At 39.0% G+C, this 18,578-nt stretch overlaps 1 non-coding gene across 1 annotated transcript; it reads right to left on the bottom strand.

Moving 5' to 3' along the window:
• Positions 1-4,737: 4,737 nt before the first annotated feature.
• On the bottom strand, positions 4,738-4,810 carry TRNAG-CCC (transfer RNA glycine (anticodon CCC)). The gene has a single exon. It is a non-coding gene; the product is annotated as a tRNA-Gly (tRNA).
• Between the last annotated feature and the right edge of the window lie 13,768 nt (positions 4,811-18,578).

Here is an 18,578-nt window from a genome sequence, read left to right on the forward strand (position 1 = left end):
CAGCCCAGCGTTTCTCATGATGTACTCTGCATATAAGTTAAATAAGCAGGGTGACAATATACAGCCTTGACATACTCCTTTTCCTATTTGGAACCAGTCTGTTGTTCCATGTCCAGTTCTAACTGTTGCTTCCTGACCTGCATACAGTTTATGTACATGCGTTTGTATATGTATATGAAGTTCTAGGTGAGTCAAAATTCTGATTGCCTTTAAGATGGAGGAGGGGCAGAATTGATTGTGAAGGGAACTCTCTGGATATGGGTGTAGATTACATGGATGTATCAATTTTTTTCAAAATTGTGCAGTTGAAACATGTGCATTTTAATTATGCCATTCTTAATGATAAAAGAAGTATACAAATGGTACAATCCAGTCTCTTGGGAATTGGGCAAGAGATATAGATGAAACAAAAATGGTAGAATGTTGACAGTTGTTGAAGCTAGATGATGGATACATGAGGTTTCATGATTTTAATTTGCTTATTTTGTTTTTTGTAATTTTCAGTAATTAAAGAAACAAAGCATGAAACAATGAAAGAATGAAAGAAAGAAGGTAGTCATTATTAATCCATCATGGTATCCTCATCTTAGAATCCTTTTTAGTCTGTTACATACACACACACACACAGGTAACCAGAACAACTTACTCCTATACATTAAAGTGTTTAACTTCAGGTTGTAGGATTTGAGAGATTTTTACCTTCTTTCTATTTTTCTGTACCTTCCAAATATATAATTATGAATATGCATTTCTTTTATAATCAGAAAAGTAAACTATATGAAAATTTGAAAATATAATTTTCATTGAGTTTCTCCTGTATTGTTACTATGGTTTCAAAAATTCAACAGGCTTTACCACATTATCACTCTCAGGAAAAGCAATGCTGCTAATCGCATTATTTGTTAGCAAAAAAAGCTTTTGCCAAGGTATGAGCCTCCAGGGTACTTTTTTTGTGAAGATAAAAATGCAATACTGCACAGGAGATCTGCTTATTAGACATTGGGCATGCTCTCTGTAGAACCAAAATAACTCTTCAGAAATTTCCTGCCAAATTCACAGCTAAACTGTTATGCAAATGTAACTACATCTAAATTAAAAGTGTTGAGATGATACAGCCAACAGACTTTGAAGTATGATTGCTTTTGGTGGTGTAGGCAGAAAGGTTGAGATGTTTTCAAGTAAACAAGCTGTATCACACTTTATTTTGTTTCCTGTTTGGTTGGGGGTTTATAGTGTATGGGAAAGAAAAAATGACAAGTGAAAATAAAACAGAGTGAAACCTTCATCAGTTCAGTTCAGTCGCTCAGTCGTGTCCAACTCTTTGCAACTCCATGAACCACAGCACGCCAGGCCTCCCTGTCCATCACCAACTCCCGGAGTTTACTCAAACTCATGTCCATCGAGTCAGTGATGCCATCCAACTGTCTCATTCTCTGTCATCCCCTTCTCCTCCTGCCCTCAACCTTTCCTAGCATCAGGGTCTTTTCAAATGAGCCAGCTCTTCGCATCTAGAGCAAAACAAAAAACTGGACATGAACTTAATTGCAGGTGGAGTCTGTAAAAGCCTTAGAACCTTACACAAAAAAGGGATGATAGACTTTGTATTGTATATGTTGAAGTCTCATTATTTAGCTTTCTGTTCATATCTTGCCTCTCCAACTTGATCGTATTTATTTATTTTCAAGCTTTTTATTTTATATTGGGGTATAACCAATTAACAATGTTGTGTTAGTTTCAGGTAGTTTGAGCAGCGAAGGGACTCAGTCATACATAACCGTGGATCCATTCTTCCCCAAACTCTCCTCCTACCCAGGCAGCTACATAACATTGAGCAGAGTTCCCTGTGCTCTCTAGTAGGACCTTCTCCCCAACTTAATTTTAACATAGATAGCTCCCCAAAGTGGAGAATCTATCTTTTACTTTTGGTTACTTGTCATTGCGCTATATGCTCTAAGAGGGCACAATCCATCTTCTCCATAGTTATACTCTTAGAGCCTAGTTCTGTGCCTGAGACACGCTAGGCATTCAATATTTGTTGAATAAATGAATGATTACTCCCAATAATATGTTATCTTGTGCCTTGTCCATAGGAGACATTGAGTAGATATGTATATCGAAATAGTTATCCATTAATCCATTTATTCACCCCATGAATATTACTGAGTGCCTGCTATGTGACAGGCACTCTTCAAGGTGCTGAGGACAGGACATTGAGCAAAACAACATTCCTGCTCCCATAGCACTTATATTCTAATGAAAAAATGACTAGACAACATAACAGAATGTAATTTTTAGTCTTCATTGACATAAATGACAACTTCTCTCCATTTTCAATGCTACCATACTAAACAACCCCTGGGTGCATTGGGCCAACATTTCATTTCTAAGGTACTTCACGTTGGTAGGTGGATGTGATTAAGAGTGGTTAAAGGTGACACGTATAAGCACACAAAATTATTACAGTTGGAGAACTTTCCAAGATAACACATGAAAATCGTTAGAGAATATACTGTTCTTAGAGACTGCATGCTATGAACAACGAGAGAGATGGTTTCCAAAAGAAACAAAGATTCCTTTTATTGACAAAAGATGAATTGTTCCACTATGACTCTCCTCTTTCTAATTTCCTGGCTAGTCGAGAATCAATCAATACTCCTTAGACAGTACCCTTTTAAGGCTCTGACAAGTGTTATTTTTTTAGAGGCCATTCTTTAAGCCTTTCATTAATGAAAAGCAGTAGTGTAGCATCTATCGCCACTTCCGTTTTTTTTCCTGGCCTTGCTCAGTCTGGGCCTGATATTACAAACAGTTGAAATCAGTACATTGTGATATTATGCAAATGTGCCCTGGCAGACTGAGCTAAGAATAGTGTGTGCATTGGGCTAGTTCACTTTATTTGGTGTATGGATGAATTTGGCATTTTTAAATTACAGAATTGTACAGACACTTAAAAAATCTCTGCATTAGGAATGTCTTTCCTTATGAAGGTTAAATAAACCCAAATCTGTGGAACAACCTTAAAATTGCCCAGTTTAAAACTAGGAATTCAGGGAGAAAGAAAGAAGAGGGCATTGCATTGGGAAAGCAGATATTAGTGTGTTTCATGATGTCCTTTTGGATGAGTTACAGAAGCGTGGGCTGCATGCCCAGTAGAGCTTGGTGGATTCAGCCGTAGTCGATTTACTGTAGCCAAAAGGGTGCTGGTTATAGCTCATTGCAATCCTGGAGGGAACTTTCTAGTGTCATACAGAAAAGCTGGAAATTTGGTCTTGACCTGTTCAACATTTTTTCAGTGACTTGGAGGAAGACATCCATAACATAGGTATAAAATCTGCTTATCACAAGAATTTGGTAGGGACGGTAAATGTATTTTTAAGACATAATCAGGAGCCTTAAAATCTATCCCAGCTAGACACTTCCTCTGAATCTAAAAGCTGAACCTTGATTGATATAAACAAATATAAAATTTTATATTTATGTTGAAAAAAGGCTTTTTTATTTTAAGGGAATTTTTAGTCAAAAATCAGGGAATACTTCTCATTTCCAGGCTCTAAATTAACTGATTATTTTCATAAGGCAGCCAGCAAAAGATTTTGAACTTAAAAAATAAAAAAAGAATTTTTCAACAAAATATGATGGGGATAATATTAAGGAAGAATCAGTTTTTACCTGTAATGGTTTTTCAATCCTAGTTGCAATGTTTCTTCCTTTAAAAAAGTCTGAAGAGTATAAACACCACCCCTCTTCACTTTCTCAGGAGAACCAAGCTCCTTTGGCATCACCTGTTTAGTGCATCTTAGGGGAGTGTATGTCTGACTCCTACAACCAAGATGATTGATAATCGCAATGTCTAATCCTGAGTTTTCCTTTCTCATTTGGGACAGCAAAAAGTGGGCTTCTTCTATACCTAAGGGCTTCCCTTGTGGCTCAGCTGGTAAAGAATCTGCCTGCAGTGTGGGAGACCTGGGTTCGATTCCTGGGTTGGGAAGATTCCCTGGAGAAGGGAAAGGCTACCCACTCCAGTATTCTGGCCTGGAGAATCCCATAGTCCATGGGGTCACAAAGAGTTGGACAAGACTGAGCTACTTTCACTTTCTTTCCTTTCACTTTCTATACTTAAAAATTACAAAAGAGCCAACATACATATTGTGTTAGGACAGACAGCAAGATGTAGAATTTTTTGAAGAGCACCTCACGATTTGTTCCCTTCCCTTGTAAATGTAAAGCATGCAATACATCAATTATTTGGGAAAAGAAGGACCAAATACTGATACCACTCTGTAGGAATACAAATGAGAGTTTATTAAACCCACTTAAAAAAAAAAAAAAAGGATTGTCACATGGAGAATTGCAAAAAGCTCCTGGCTTGGAAGGACAGGACTTTTCAAGTGATTCCTGGCACTGTACTGAAAGGAGCATAGTCGGGGGAAAAAATCTCAGAGGTTTTTCATTTACTGAAAGTAGAAATGAGTGAAGTATAAAACATAGCTTCCCCAAAGCTAGTGTAGCCTTGGTTTTATTAAACAAAGTAAAATGTCCAAGAAAAAGAGTTAACGGCTCAGCTTTGTTATATGCTAGTCAGACCGTCCTTGTATGTGTTCTGTTCTTTTTTCCTTTTAAATATTTCTTTATTTGGCTGTGCAGGGTCTTAATTGAAGCATGTGAGATCTTTAGTTGTGGCATGCAGGATCTTTAGTTGCAGCATGCAAACTCTTAGTTGCAGCATGTGGGATCTAGTTCCCTGACTAGGGATCAAACCCAGGCCCCCTGCATTGGGAGTGCAGAGTCTTAACCACTGGACCACCAGGCAAGTCCCTGTATTCTGTTCTGGCACTGTAGTTTGAGAGAGATTGACAAACAGAAGTATATCCAAACACTGCTGTCCTTAGAGAGGATGGCAATTCTGGAAGCTATGTGATATGGGGAGTGGAAGAAGGACCTGGGAAGTTTGATCAAGAGAAGAAACAACTAAGGGAGGACACAATAGTGAACTTCAGTTGTGGGAGGCCTTATGGCCAAGAATGAATGGAATCATTCTCTGGCCTCTACAGATTTAAAGCAGGACTGAGGAAGGAGGCAACGTTTGGCTCAATTTAGGAGAGATCCATGTAACAGAACTCATCAAAAATGGAATGGACTATCCACGGAGACAAAATGTCCCTACCAATGGGATGTGTTTGAAGAGGGAATCTCAACATTAGATGGGGCTGGAGCAAATTAGGCCTGTGGCCTTCACCATTCCTAATATTGTGAACTTGTGCAATGACATCAGAGACCTAGTTCTGAACAACACTGAAAGAATCTTCTGTTCTTGCCTAGCACCTCTTTCTTAATCAGTTAATAAGTTCCTCTACAAGGTGCCTTGCATCATTCTTGTATTATTTTACAGTGATCTGAACATTACAATAGTCTCCTAATTGAAAAGATACATAAAAATTAACATGTGCACATTCTTTGGGGAGGGTGGTTTACAAATTTGCTTACAACAATGGTTAAACATCTTCCATCTCTGTACGATGGTGTCTTTGCTGTGGAAATTTGTCTTAAGTTCCATCAACATGTATACGTATGGCTGAGTCCCTTTGCTGTTCACCTGAAACTACCACAACATTGTTAATTGGCTATATCCAATACAAAATGTTTATTGTATTAAAAAATAAATAAATAAAAATTAAACAAAGAGGTGACTTAACCTTCCTATTCCTTTTATCTGGGGTGCTGTGGGTTTACTCTGACCAATAGAATGTGGCAGAATTATTATCATGTGGTTTCCAAATCTAGGCCATAAGAAGCTTTTCAGTCTCTGTTCTCACTTGCTTCTATTGCTCCAACCTTGTATTTCATCCTGAGTTAATTTTGAGGATGAGATACCACATGAAGACAGAGATTATGTGGTGAGAAAGAGGGGCCCAGCCATCACAGCCCTTAGTGCTGGAGCCCCCAATAGGGGAGAGGGGCATCTAGGACCAACCAACCTACCAAGAGACTGAACATGCCTGAGTGGGTCCATCTGGCATCATGGGGAAGAGAGGTGAGCCACGGCCCGTGAGCTCTGCCCAAGGTGCCAACCCAGGAAATCATGAAAAAATGAATGGCTGGTGTTTGACAGAGCAGTGTGTTATGCAACAATAGAAAGCTATATGTGCTTTTACTCTGCTAATTTTGTTTCTAAGAATAACCCTATGCGTGACATATGTATACACATGGCCGCTAGAGTGTTTCTAATGAGGAACAAAACAGAAAAAAAAAAAGAGAAAGAACTGGTTTACAAAGCATAGCATATCCATGTAATGGAATACTCAATAGCACTGAAAAGGAATCAAGTGGTTCTCTATTTACACGGGTGGAAAGGTGTCTAAGGTATATTGTTAAATGAAAAAGCGATGTTCATGACAGTGTGAACAGTTAACCTCATTTATCCAAATAGACAAGTCTAGGCATAGGCGTCATGGGAAAAGACCCGCATGCTGGGAAAGATTGAAGGCAGAAGTAGAAGAGAGGAGCAGAGGATGAGATGGTTAGATAGCATCACTGACTCAAAGGACATGAATCTGAGTAAACTCCGGGAAGTAGTGGAGGACAGAGGAGCCTGGCTGCTGCAGTCCATGAGGTTGCAAAGAATCAGACATGACTTAGCGACTAAACAACAACAGCAGGCATAATGGTACATGTTGTAGACACACAGTAACCATCCAGAAGGATGCATAAGAAACTATTAACTAGTTTAGCTAAGGAGCTGGGCTGGAAATAGAGGATTTTATACTCTTTATTCCTTTATATACTGTCCTATGAGTGTATATTACTTAAACAAGTTAGTTTTTTTTTTCATTTATTTTTATTAGTTGGAGGCTAATTAATTTACAGCATTGCAGTGGTTTTTGTCATACATTGAATTAGCCATGGATTTACATATATTCCCCATCCTGGTCCCCCCTCCCACCTCCCTCTCCACCCTATCCCTCTGGGTCTTCCCAGTGCACCAGGCCTGAGCACTTGTCTCATGCATCCAACCTGGGCTGGTGATCTGTTTCACCCTAGATATACATGTTAAACAAGTTAGTTAAAATCAAATTACCAACATCTGTTGGATCATAGAAAAACAAGAGAGTTCCAGAAAAACATCTGCTTCATTGACTATGCTAACGCTTTCAACTGTGTGGATCACAACAAACTGTGTAAAATTCTAAAAGAGATGGGAATTCCAGACCACCTTACCTGCTTCCTGAGAAATTTATATGCAGGTCAAGAAGCAACAGAATTAGAACCGGACATGGAACAACAGACTGGTTCCAAATTGGGAAAGGAGTACGTCAAGGCTGTATATTGTCACCCTGCTTATTTAACTTCTATGCAGAGTACATCATGTGAAATGCCAGGCTGGATGAATAGCACAAGCTGGAATCAAGATTTCTGGGAGAAATATCAATAACCTCAGATATGCAGATGACACCACCCTTATGGCAGAAAGTGAAGAAGAACTAAAGAGCCTCTTGATGAAAGTGAAAGAGGAGAGTGAAAAAGCTGGTTTAAAACAACATTCAAAAAAACAAAGATCATGGCATCTGGTCCCATCACTTCATGGCAAATAGACAGGGAAACAATAGAAACAGTGACAAACTTTATTTTCTTGGGCTCCAAATCACTGCAGATGGTGACTGCAGCCATGAAATTAAAAGATGTTTGCTCCTTGGAAGAGAAGCTATGACCAACCTACACAGCATATTAAAAAGTATTACTAAAAGAGACATTACTTTGCCAACAAATGGTCCATTTAGTTAAAGCTGTGATTTTTCCAATAGTCATGTATGGATGTGAGAGTTGGACCATAAAGAAAGCTGAATGCTGAAGAATTGATGCTTTTGAACTGTGGTGTTGGAGAAGACTCTTGGAGAGTCCCTTGGACTGCAAGGAGATCCAACCAGTCAATCCTAAAGGAAATCAGTCCTGAATATTCATTGAAAGGACTGATGCTAAAGCTGAAGCTCCAATACTTTGGCCACCTGATGTGAAGAACTAACTCATTGGAAAAGACCCTGATGCTGGGAAAGATTGAAGGCAGGAGGAGAAGGGGACAATAGAGGATGAGATGGTTGGATGGCATCATTGACTTGATGGACATGAGTTTGAGCAAACTCCAGGAGTTGGTGATGGACAGGGAAGTCTGGTGTGCTGCAGTCCATGGGGTTGCAAAGAGTCGGACACAACTGAGTGACTTTCACTTCACTGGTCACTACTCTTTGCAACACATTTTGTGTAGTATCACCATGTTAGTATAATTGTAATACCCTTTTTATGATGTCACTCCTCTGTTTACTGAGTGTCAATAACTCTCCACTGCTTAGCAATGGTCTTCAAAGTGAGGGATGTTCTATTTATATATTTAAGCTCATATAGTCAGAAAGAAAAAAACTCTATTACTTTTGAATATCTGCAAATATACTGGCACACTCCTTTGGTATTTACGTGACCATCTATTGCATGAGGGAGACAAGTGGTCCCAAGGAATGTGGGGAGTTCCACCCTACAAAGGGGTTTACAGTGGTAACATAGCTCATCCTTTCAGTTTCCCCTGATATCAACTAGTTACAGTTTCTTTGAACCCAGAAAGCCAACTTGCGGATTTTAAAAAATCTAGCTGGAAGTAAAGATACCTTTGAAAAATTGATGTCACTTAAAAACATCCCTTCAAAGAAACTCAGCTTTGGAGCTCTTATGAATAACATAAGCATAAATTAATGACAAATAATTGGCTGATCTGACACACTTCTGATTCTTGGTACAAGTGCTTGACTATATTACAAGGTAAAAACAGTGATCATCTCACAGATGTGACAGAGTTAGCAAAAAAAAAAAAAAAAGGTGAACTCCAGAGTTTCAAATGTGTAATATCATGTGATACTCAGTCCAATACTTTACCCAAGTTCATTTAACAGTGATGAAAGTTTGCAGCCCCTGCTGAGGATTCTCACCTATTCACACACCACTTGAAACACTTCTGTTCATTTGCCATGACAAAATGACTGAAATAACATATGAGGGAAACATGAAAAATGCCCTGGTCTTTCAAGTTGATTCCAAGTTTTACAGGCAGGTATCTAGAAGCAAAATAATCACAGAGTTACTCCAGAAAAGGGCTATGAAGGAAAGTGGAGGTTCTAGGAGAGCCTATACTGAAAGAACTTGCTTTAGTTTGTGAAGTCAGGGAAGAAAGGTGGAAAAGGTCCAAACAGATGGAGAACCACGGACTTCCATGAACTTCAAAAGCCTGATCTCTCATTTGGCATATGGCCAAACTTTTAGTTTTGTTATGAAGAGATATCTTTACTCCCTAACTAATCAAGTTGAGTGTGGAAGTCACATTACAAATTTCTTTGTATCTCCTTCTTATAGCACCTGGAGAGTAGGATACATGGTAGGCATTTCATATTTACCAGTTGACTAATTTGCCTGCATGCCAAAGAGAATAGACATATCCAGTGTCCCTCCTAAGAGAGCGAGTGGCCAAGGGAGAAAACAGACTGAATACTTGGCAATCTGCCCTCATCTCTCCATCCCTTTTGGAGGCCATGTGCCGCATGGTTCTTGCTACCCTCTGCTCTGGCTGGCTATCCCCTAGTCTGCTCTTCGGACACACTGTTTGAGGGAATCTTTAGGGTATCTCAGCCTTGTTCGCCCAGGCATTTTTACTTTAGTTTTTCACTTCATAAATTTAATTTGTGCTTTAAAATCCAGCTTTTGCCTTCTAACTCAATCAAATGATTCAGTCACTTTGACAGCCATGGCAAGGGCTCAAGAAATAAGTATCAATCAGTTGAAATGTCAACCTCAGCTCATAAAAGGGCTCACTCCATTGTCCCAGAGCATGAATTCAGTGTCTATCTGAAACTGAGCTGAAAATAACTCTCCCAAAGTTGTGCTGTGGGTGCCATCTTTAAACAGCCCAGATTTAACTGTTACCACATATAGCCTTTAACAGCCAGTATTTTGGATTGTAACGGCTAGTCTGCATGTCATCTGTCTCAACATGCTGTTTCAGGTCACTGTTTGGTCAGGTTGCTCTATTGTGTGAAAATTGGCCATTAGCACGGCTAAAAATAGAGAATTGGCTCTTCCACAGATACGTGACTTTAGAGGTATAGGGATATGAAAATGGTTGATGTGCTAGAACAAAGAGAACATCTCAGAGACTTGAAGAAAGAATCTCCCAGAAAGTGCTGCTTTTTTCCCCTCAAAACCTACAAGCAAGCAGGCAAGCCATAAATGGAATTGCCCTCAGCATGACCACTGATTATTTTATAGATGACTCATTCAATTAAAAGACTTTTGGTGGTAGCTCTACTAACTAAGCATTGTTCTTTACAAAAAGAAAATTGAGGAAAAATGATGGAATATTTTGTGAAGCATAATATTTATGTAAACTGTGGGTGATGGTTATTTCTGATGTAAACAAGGGCATGAAAACTAAGAAAGTGATTGAATTAGTGTACGGAACATAGTTCTATACTAAACGTTAGGAACCCTTGTCCCTTAAAATAGAGCATCCCTTCACTTCAAAGCCACTGTGCTTTAGAATACTGACAGAACATGTTCAAAGTTAATATAGAGGGAAACCATAGACCTCCAGAACTTCAAATCAAGGAGCATTGCACCACCAAAACTGCATCGATGAATCATGTTATGAGGTGTAGCGTAGGCTGTGACAGATTGGCTATTATTCATGTCACCGTGCTGTATTAGTCTCGATATTGAAAAGAAGACATGAAATATAAAGGCAGCCCTTTCTGTATGTAAGAAACCGGAGTGATGGTGTAATGGGAGAAATTGTAAGTAAAAAAATGGCAACAGCCAGTTAGCATGAATAATTAACTTTTCTAGGACACTCCAGGAGCCATAAGAAACTAGAATTTGCTGAAATACCTTTGCGTTTTAAATAATTATTTTCTTAGCTACTTTGTAAAATGTCAAAAGCTTTATTCCTTTCAAAACATTACTTATTTGTCCTCATTGTCTCAATAAGGATAATTTTCTTTGCTTGCAAAGTGTCTAATTTTCTGTGATCTTCTGTTTAGTCCTTAAAACAGCCCTAAGAAACTGGCAGGCAAGATGCTACTTTATAGATGAAGAAGAGAAATTGCAAACTTGTCCAGTGTCATTAGTATATGGCTGAGCAGGGACTCAGATTCACATCTGCTGACTCCAAATCACTTTGTTGATTGGTTCCTTTCTCCCTTGCTCCTTTTAAAAAAATCTTTAATATAGTTATCAAAATGCATTGGCCTTGATTCCTGGATTTTGAAAACTCTCAAAAGCATTTGGTACATGGGTTTGGTTTTGTAGCTGCAGCATGGTCAATATTAAACCAGGCAGAGTGTCTGTGCTCTGTTCTTGGACAACTGAAGCCTGGGGTGTTGTACCTGGGTTGTAATCCCAAAGGCATCGGGATCTGGCTGTTGGTGTCCAGAGTGTTGAAAGACAGTATCCAGGGGGAAAACCAAAATTGAAACCAGGTAAACAAAAGAGGAGAGTAAAAAAGTTGGCTTAAAGCTCAACATTCAGAAAACTAAGATCATGGCATCCAGTCCCATCACTTCATGGCAAATAGATGGGGAAACAGTGGAAACAGTGGCTGACTTTATTTTTGGGGCTCCAAAATCACTGCAGATGGTGATTGCAGCCATGAAATTAAAAGACGCTTACTCCTTGGAAGGAAAGTTATGACCAACCTAGACAGCATATTAAAAAGCAGAGACATTACTTTGTCAGCAAAGGTCCATCTAGTCAAGGCTATGGTTTTTCCAGTAGTCATGTATGGATGTGAGAGTTGGACTATAAAGAAAGCTGAGCATCGAAGAATTGATGCTTTTGAACTGTGATGTTGGAGAAGACTCCTTGAGAGTCCCTTGGACTGCAAGGAGATCCAACCAGTCCATCCTAAAGGAGATCAGCCCTGGGTGTTCATTGGAAGGACTGATGTTGAAGCTGAAACTCCAATACTTTGGCCACCTCATGTGAAGAGTTGACTCATTGGAAAAGACCCTGATGCTGGGAAAGATTGAGGGCAGGAGGAGAAGGGGATGACAGAGGATGAGATGGCTGGATGGCATCACCGACTCAGTGGACATGAGTTTGGGTGGACTCCAGGAGTTGGTGATGGACAGGGAGGCCTGGTGTGCTGCGGTTCATGGGGTTGCAAAGAGTCAGACATGACTGAGCAACTGAACTGAACTGAAACATACAATTCAAACAAGAATTCTAAATAAGAGAGTAAAGAATATGGGGAGAATCAGGAATGAAGAAGTGGGACCTGCAATATAGCTCCAGAGCATAATGGATCATGATGAGCGGAAGGCCTCTTTTCAGTACACAAGTAGCTCTGGCAATGAGTGAGAAAAGAGCTTTTAAGGGTGTCATGATGGCTCAGATACATGGATTAAACCTATAAATGATCTCAGAATGAGAGCTGGCAAGACTCCTATTTCTTTCTTTATGGAATCCAAAGGGTCAATGATTAGAGGCTTGATTTTATTTAAGAATATATGACTTTAAAACTCAGTATATTTCCAAATTATTATTTATTAAACATTTGTATCCAGGTGATAATGAAGGGCAGGACAGCCTGATGTGCTGCAGTCCATGGGGTCGCAAAGAATCTGACACGACTGAGTTACTGAACTGATACTGATAGATTAATTGTACATCAGCCAGTCCTTTAAAGAATCATTCTTTCCCATAATTTGATATTATGTAAAACTACCACAACAATGCAACATCTGAGACACAGTTGAAAATTGATTACAATCATCAAAGAGATTAACTAACCAGGATAATAAAAAAAAACACTTTAAATATAGGAGAATAAAACCATATCCTTTCCAGTGATTGCTGTTGCTGCTGTCGTTCAGTCTTTAAGTCATGTCCAACTCTTTGTGACCCTATGGACTGCAGTATGCCAGGCTTCCCTGTCCTTCACTATCTCCAGGAGTTTGCTCAGATTCATGTCCATTGAGTTGGTGATGCTATCTAACCATCTCATCCTCTGTTGCCTCCTTCTCCTCCTGCCCTCAATCTTTCCCAGCATCAGGGTCTTTTCCAATGAGTTGGCTCTTCGCATCAGGTGGCCAAAGTATTGGAGCTTCAGCTTCAGCATCAGTCCTTCCAATGAATATTCAGAGAAATCAACCCTTTAATTTCCTTTTAGGATTGACTGGTTTGATCTCCTTGCAGTCCAAGGGTTACTCTCAAGAGTCTTCTCCAGCACCACAGTTTGAAAGCATCAGTTCTTCAGTGTTCAGCCTTCTTTATGGTCCACCTCTCACATCTGTACATGACTATTGGAAAAATCATAGCTTTGACTATACTGACCTTTGTAGCCAGAGCAATGTCATCTGTATATCTGAGGTTATTGATATTTCACCTGGCAATCTTGATTCTAGCTTGTGATTCATTCAGCCTGGCATTTCACATGATGTACTGTGCATGTAAGTTAAATAAGCAGGGTGACAATATACAGCCTTGACCTACTCCTTTCCCAATTTGAACCAGTCCATTGTTCCATGTCTGATTCTAGCTGTTGTTTCTTGACCTGCATACAGGTTTCTCAGGAGGCAGGTAAGGTGGTCTGGTACTCCCATCTCTTTAAGAATTTTCCACAGTTTGTTGTGATCCACACAGTCAAAGGCTTTAGCATAGTCAATGAAGCAGAAGTAGATGTTTTTCTGGAATTCCTTTGCTTTCTCCATGATCCAAATGTTGGCAATTTGATCTCTGGTTCCTCTTCCTTTTCTAAACCCTGTTTGTACATCTGGAAGTTCTCAATTCATGTACTGCTGAAGCCTAGCTTAAAGGATTTTGAGTACAACCTTACTAGTATGTGAAATGAGCACAATTGTAGAGTAATTTGAAGTCTGAATATTCTTGGGATTGGAATGAAAACTGACCTTTTCCAGTCCTGTGTCTGCTGTTGAGTTTTCCAAATTTGCTGACACATTGAGTGCAGAACTGTAATAGCATCATCTTTTAGGATTTGAAATAGATCAGCTGGAATTCCATCACCTCAACTAGCCTTCTTCGTAGAAATGCTTCCTAAGGCCCACTTAACTTCACATTTCAGGATGTCTGGCTCTAGGTGAGTGACCACACCATTATGGTTATCTGGGTCATTAAGATCTTTTTGTATAGCTCCTCTGTGTATTCTTGCCACCTCTTCTTAATCTCTTCTATTTAGGTCCTTGACATTTCTGTCCTTTGTTGTGGGAAATGTTCCCTTGGTATCCCTAATTTTGTTGAAGAGGTCGCTAGTCTTTCCCATTCTATTGTTTTCCTCTATTTCTTTGCATTGTTCATTTAAGAAGGCTTTCTTATCTTTCCTTGCTATTCTCTGAAACTGCATTCAGTTGGGTATATCTTTCCCTTTCTCCCTTGCCTTTTGCTTCTCTTCTTTTCTCAGCTATTTGTAAAGCCTCCTCAGACAACCACTTTGCCTTCTTGCACATTTCTTTTTCTTTGGGATGGTTTTGGTCATCACCTCCTGTACAATGTTACAAACTTCTGTCCATAGTTCTTCAGGCACTCTGTCTACCAGATCTAATCCCTTGAATCTATTCATCACCTCCACTGTATAATCATAAGGGATTTGATTTAGGTCATACCTGAATGGCTTAGTGGTTTTCCCTACTTCCTTCAACTTAAGCCTGGATTTTGCAATGAAGGGCTTATGATCTGAGTCACAGTCAGCTCTAAGTCTTGTTTTTGCTGACTGTATAGAGCTTTTCCACCTTAAGTTGCAAAGAATATAATCAATTTGATTTTGGTATTGACCATCCAGTGATGTCCATGTGTAGAGTCCAGTGACTGCGAACTTCTAAAGAACATACTTGATAATTGATAAAATACAAAGTGTAATTCAAATATTCTGATACCTATTTCTAGGAAGTCGTTTAACTCTGTGGGCTCTGCAGAGTAGGGGGAATTACAGAGAGGTTACAAGTGTATTCAATTTAATGTGTGAAAACATTTTAGTAATTCCTATGAACAGATCATCATGAATTTAAAGAAGGGAATTTGGATTCAGTTCATTTATAAAGTGCAATAAGAATGTGGTAGGATCTTCTTAGTGGAACCAGATCAACTGAACCAAAATTAAACTTTTCCAATGACTCAGGATGTTTGGCCATACTATTTTTGGCCAGAATGACTGTTTTCCATTAAGTGCCTGTGCCAAGCTTTTTCCAAGATGCACAGTGTTTAGCTGTTAGCCCTGAGCATACATGACCTTAGTGTTGTGATTTAAGTGACATGATAGAGGGAATAAAATGAGTCTGCTGACAAGGGAAGAATACAAATAAGAAGGTCTAAATGACATTTTCTGTTCTAACTATGAGAACCAGGGACTCAAATCATGACCCATCTATAATGTAAAAGTTCATTTCCAGAAAAAAAAAGAAGTAATAGTAGTAATGAAAGTAATTCAATTAGAGAACTAAGTATTAGGTTAAACCATATAGAATAACCAACTGATAATCATTGTTTACCTAGAGAAACTGATTTCTATGGTATACCATGATATTACCATAATCATAGCTCAGTGTATTGTATCAAGTATGTATTGATCCGATTCACCTCAAACAAGGGCTGACACTCTGCCAGGATTTGTAGGAACATAGCAACCAGAAGGAAAACCTCATGAGAGCAAGTGGAGATTGAAGGGAACACAAAGCAAGGAAGAGTGATTCGAAACAGAGGGAATAAACAAAGTCTTCATGGAGGAGTTGAACTGACCTTGAGTTTTGATCAAAGATGAGAACAAGACTACAGATACAGGGGGGCAGCGTTTGCAAAGAGTAATGCACTGGGATCCTCTCTAGAACAGAGAGCTATTTAAGTAGGTCAATCCTATTTCCAAGGTTCATAGGAAGCTCAGGCCATGTGGCTGAGGATATGGAATAACATGGTAACTAGTTTAGATTTTTATTCTGTGGATCTAGTAAAGGTGTTTAGCAGGTGAATGACATGATCAGAGCTGTGTATTCAAAAATCATCCTGATGACAGGGAGAAAAGGGAACCCTCCTACACTGTTGGTAGGAATATAAACTGGTACAGCCCAATATGGAGAATAGTATGGAGGTTCCTTAAAAACTAAAACTTGAAATACCATATAATCCAGCAATCCCACTCCTGGGCATTTATCTGGAAAAGATGAAAACTCAAATTTGGAAAGATACATGAATCTCAATGTTCATAGTAACACTACACTAGCCAAGACATGGAAGCAACTTAAATGGTCATTGACAGAGAAATGGATAAAGAAATGGATATATATATATATATATACACATATATATATATATATTCATTCCACACTATATATATATTTCATCCTATACATGTATAGGATGGAATGTTACTTAGCCATAAAAAGAATGAAATAATGCCATTTGCAGCAACATGGATGGACCTAGAGATTATCATACTAAGTGAAATAAGTCAGACAGAGAAGAAATATCATATGATATCACTTTTATGTGGAATCTAAAAAAAAGGGATACAAATGAACTTATTTATGAAACAGAAACAGACTCAAGAGACAGAAAATAAATGCTTGGTTACCAAAGGGGAAAGGGAGTAGGGGAAGGATAAATTAAGAGTTTGGGATTAGCAGATACAAACTACTATATATAAAACAGATAAACAACAAGGATTTACTGTATAGCACAGGGAACTATATTCAGAATCTTATAATAACCTATAATGGAAATAATCTGAAAAAAATAGAAAACGGAATCACTTTGCTATATACCTGAAGCTAACACAATATTGTAAATCAACTATTCTTCAATTTAAAAAAAACCCAAAGGCGAAAGATTTATACGATCTGAAGAGAATATTATCTAGGGTGAAACAGATCACCAGCCCAGGTTGGGTACATGAGACAGGTGCTCGGGCCTGGTGCACTGGGAAGACCCAGAGGGATCGGGTGGAGAGGGAGGTGGGAGGGGGGACCGGGATGGGGAATACATGTAAATCCATGGCTAATTCATTTCAATGTATGACAAAAACTACTGTAATGATGTAAAGTAATTAGCCTCCAACTAATAAAAATAAATGGAAAAAACAAACAAACAAACAAAAAACCCAAAGGACACACCCTGGTGATAATATGAAGGATGGAATGGAGGGAAATGAGAATAGAAACAGAAAGATGACTTAGGGGACTTTTGTCGTAATGCTAGGAAAGAATGAGGGCTTGAATTAAGTTAACTTGACCACAGAGTAGAGGTCAGACGCCATCCATATTATGGTTTTACAATTAATAAGACTTGGTCATTACCTACATAAGACGTGGTTTAAGATAACAGAGTTTAAGTGTGTGAAAGTCTCTCAGTCGTATCCAACTCTTTGCAACCCCATACACCAGGCTCCTCTGTCCATAGAATTCTCCAGGCAAGAATACTGGAGTGGGTTGCATTTCCTTCTCCAGGGTATCTTCCCGATCCAAGGATCAAACCTGGGTCTCCTGCATTGTAGGCAGATTCTCTACCATCTGAGCCACCAGGGAAACCCTCACTGTGTAGTAACATTAAACAAAATGAGGAAATCAGGAGAAGCAGCTTATTGGACAGGAGTTTGTTAGTCACTCCGTATCCAACTCTTAGCTACCCTGTGGACTGTAGCCCACCAGGCTCCTTTGTCCATAGGATTTTCTAGGCAAGAATACTGGAGTGGGTTTGCCATCTCCTTCTCCAGAAAAAAAGGTTTCCTTGATGAGGAATTGAACCCAGGCCGTGGCGGTGAGAGCACCGAATCCTAACCAGTAGACCACCGGGGAGCGTCAAGTGATGAGTTTAATTAAAAAAAAAAAATTAGTTTAGGGAGTCTAAGGAACATTTACCTGAAAATATCCACCCAGTAGTTGGTAAGGTTAGATCTGACACCTAGATGAAAGATGAGTGCTAGACATGGAATAGAGGAAAGGAGAGATGAGCAGGCTTGGAGGAAAGAACCAGAGAAGAGTAATGGAATCAAAGAACCTGTAGGGACGAATTTGACTTAGAGTGGTGGGGAGATGTTTCTTTCTCTAAAATACAGAAGGAAAATGAGGAAGTAAGTGAACAGAGAGATGACTTCAGAAGTGGAAGAGAAAGACCTCGAGTGAGCCAGCGAAGACGGCTTTGATTGTCTTGAGTCTTCTCTGTAAAGTTTGAATGGAGAGTAAGAAGAGCTAAGGAGGGATTAGGGACTCAACATGTGTAGGAAATGTTCAGAAAAGTCTGCATGAAAGGCATGCAGAGTATCATCACTCCTAACATGTCATACTAAGAAACTGATAAGAAATATTCAAATAGCTTTATCTGGGAAGCAGTTCAACTTGTTAATAAACACTGCCAATATATATCTTCTAATGAAAAAAGTCACTATAACATGACAGAACTGAGGAAAATAATAACCTGTTCATATGTAACTAATTTAATTTATATGTCAAGTGATTTTTGAGTAGTATTTCTAAACTTTTCTACCTTTAACAACATTCTTTTTCATGATGCCTGGTTGATTTTTCATGTTTTCACACATCATGTGATTT

The sequence above is a fragment of the Odocoileus virginianus genome, unplaced genomic scaffold (genome assembly GCF_023699985.2).
Source record: "Odocoileus virginianus isolate 20LAN1187 ecotype Illinois unplaced genomic scaffold, Ovbor_1.2 Unplaced_Contig_1, whole genome shotgun sequence".
NCBI lineage: Eukaryota > Metazoa > Chordata > Mammalia > Artiodactyla > Cervidae > Odocoileus > Odocoileus virginianus.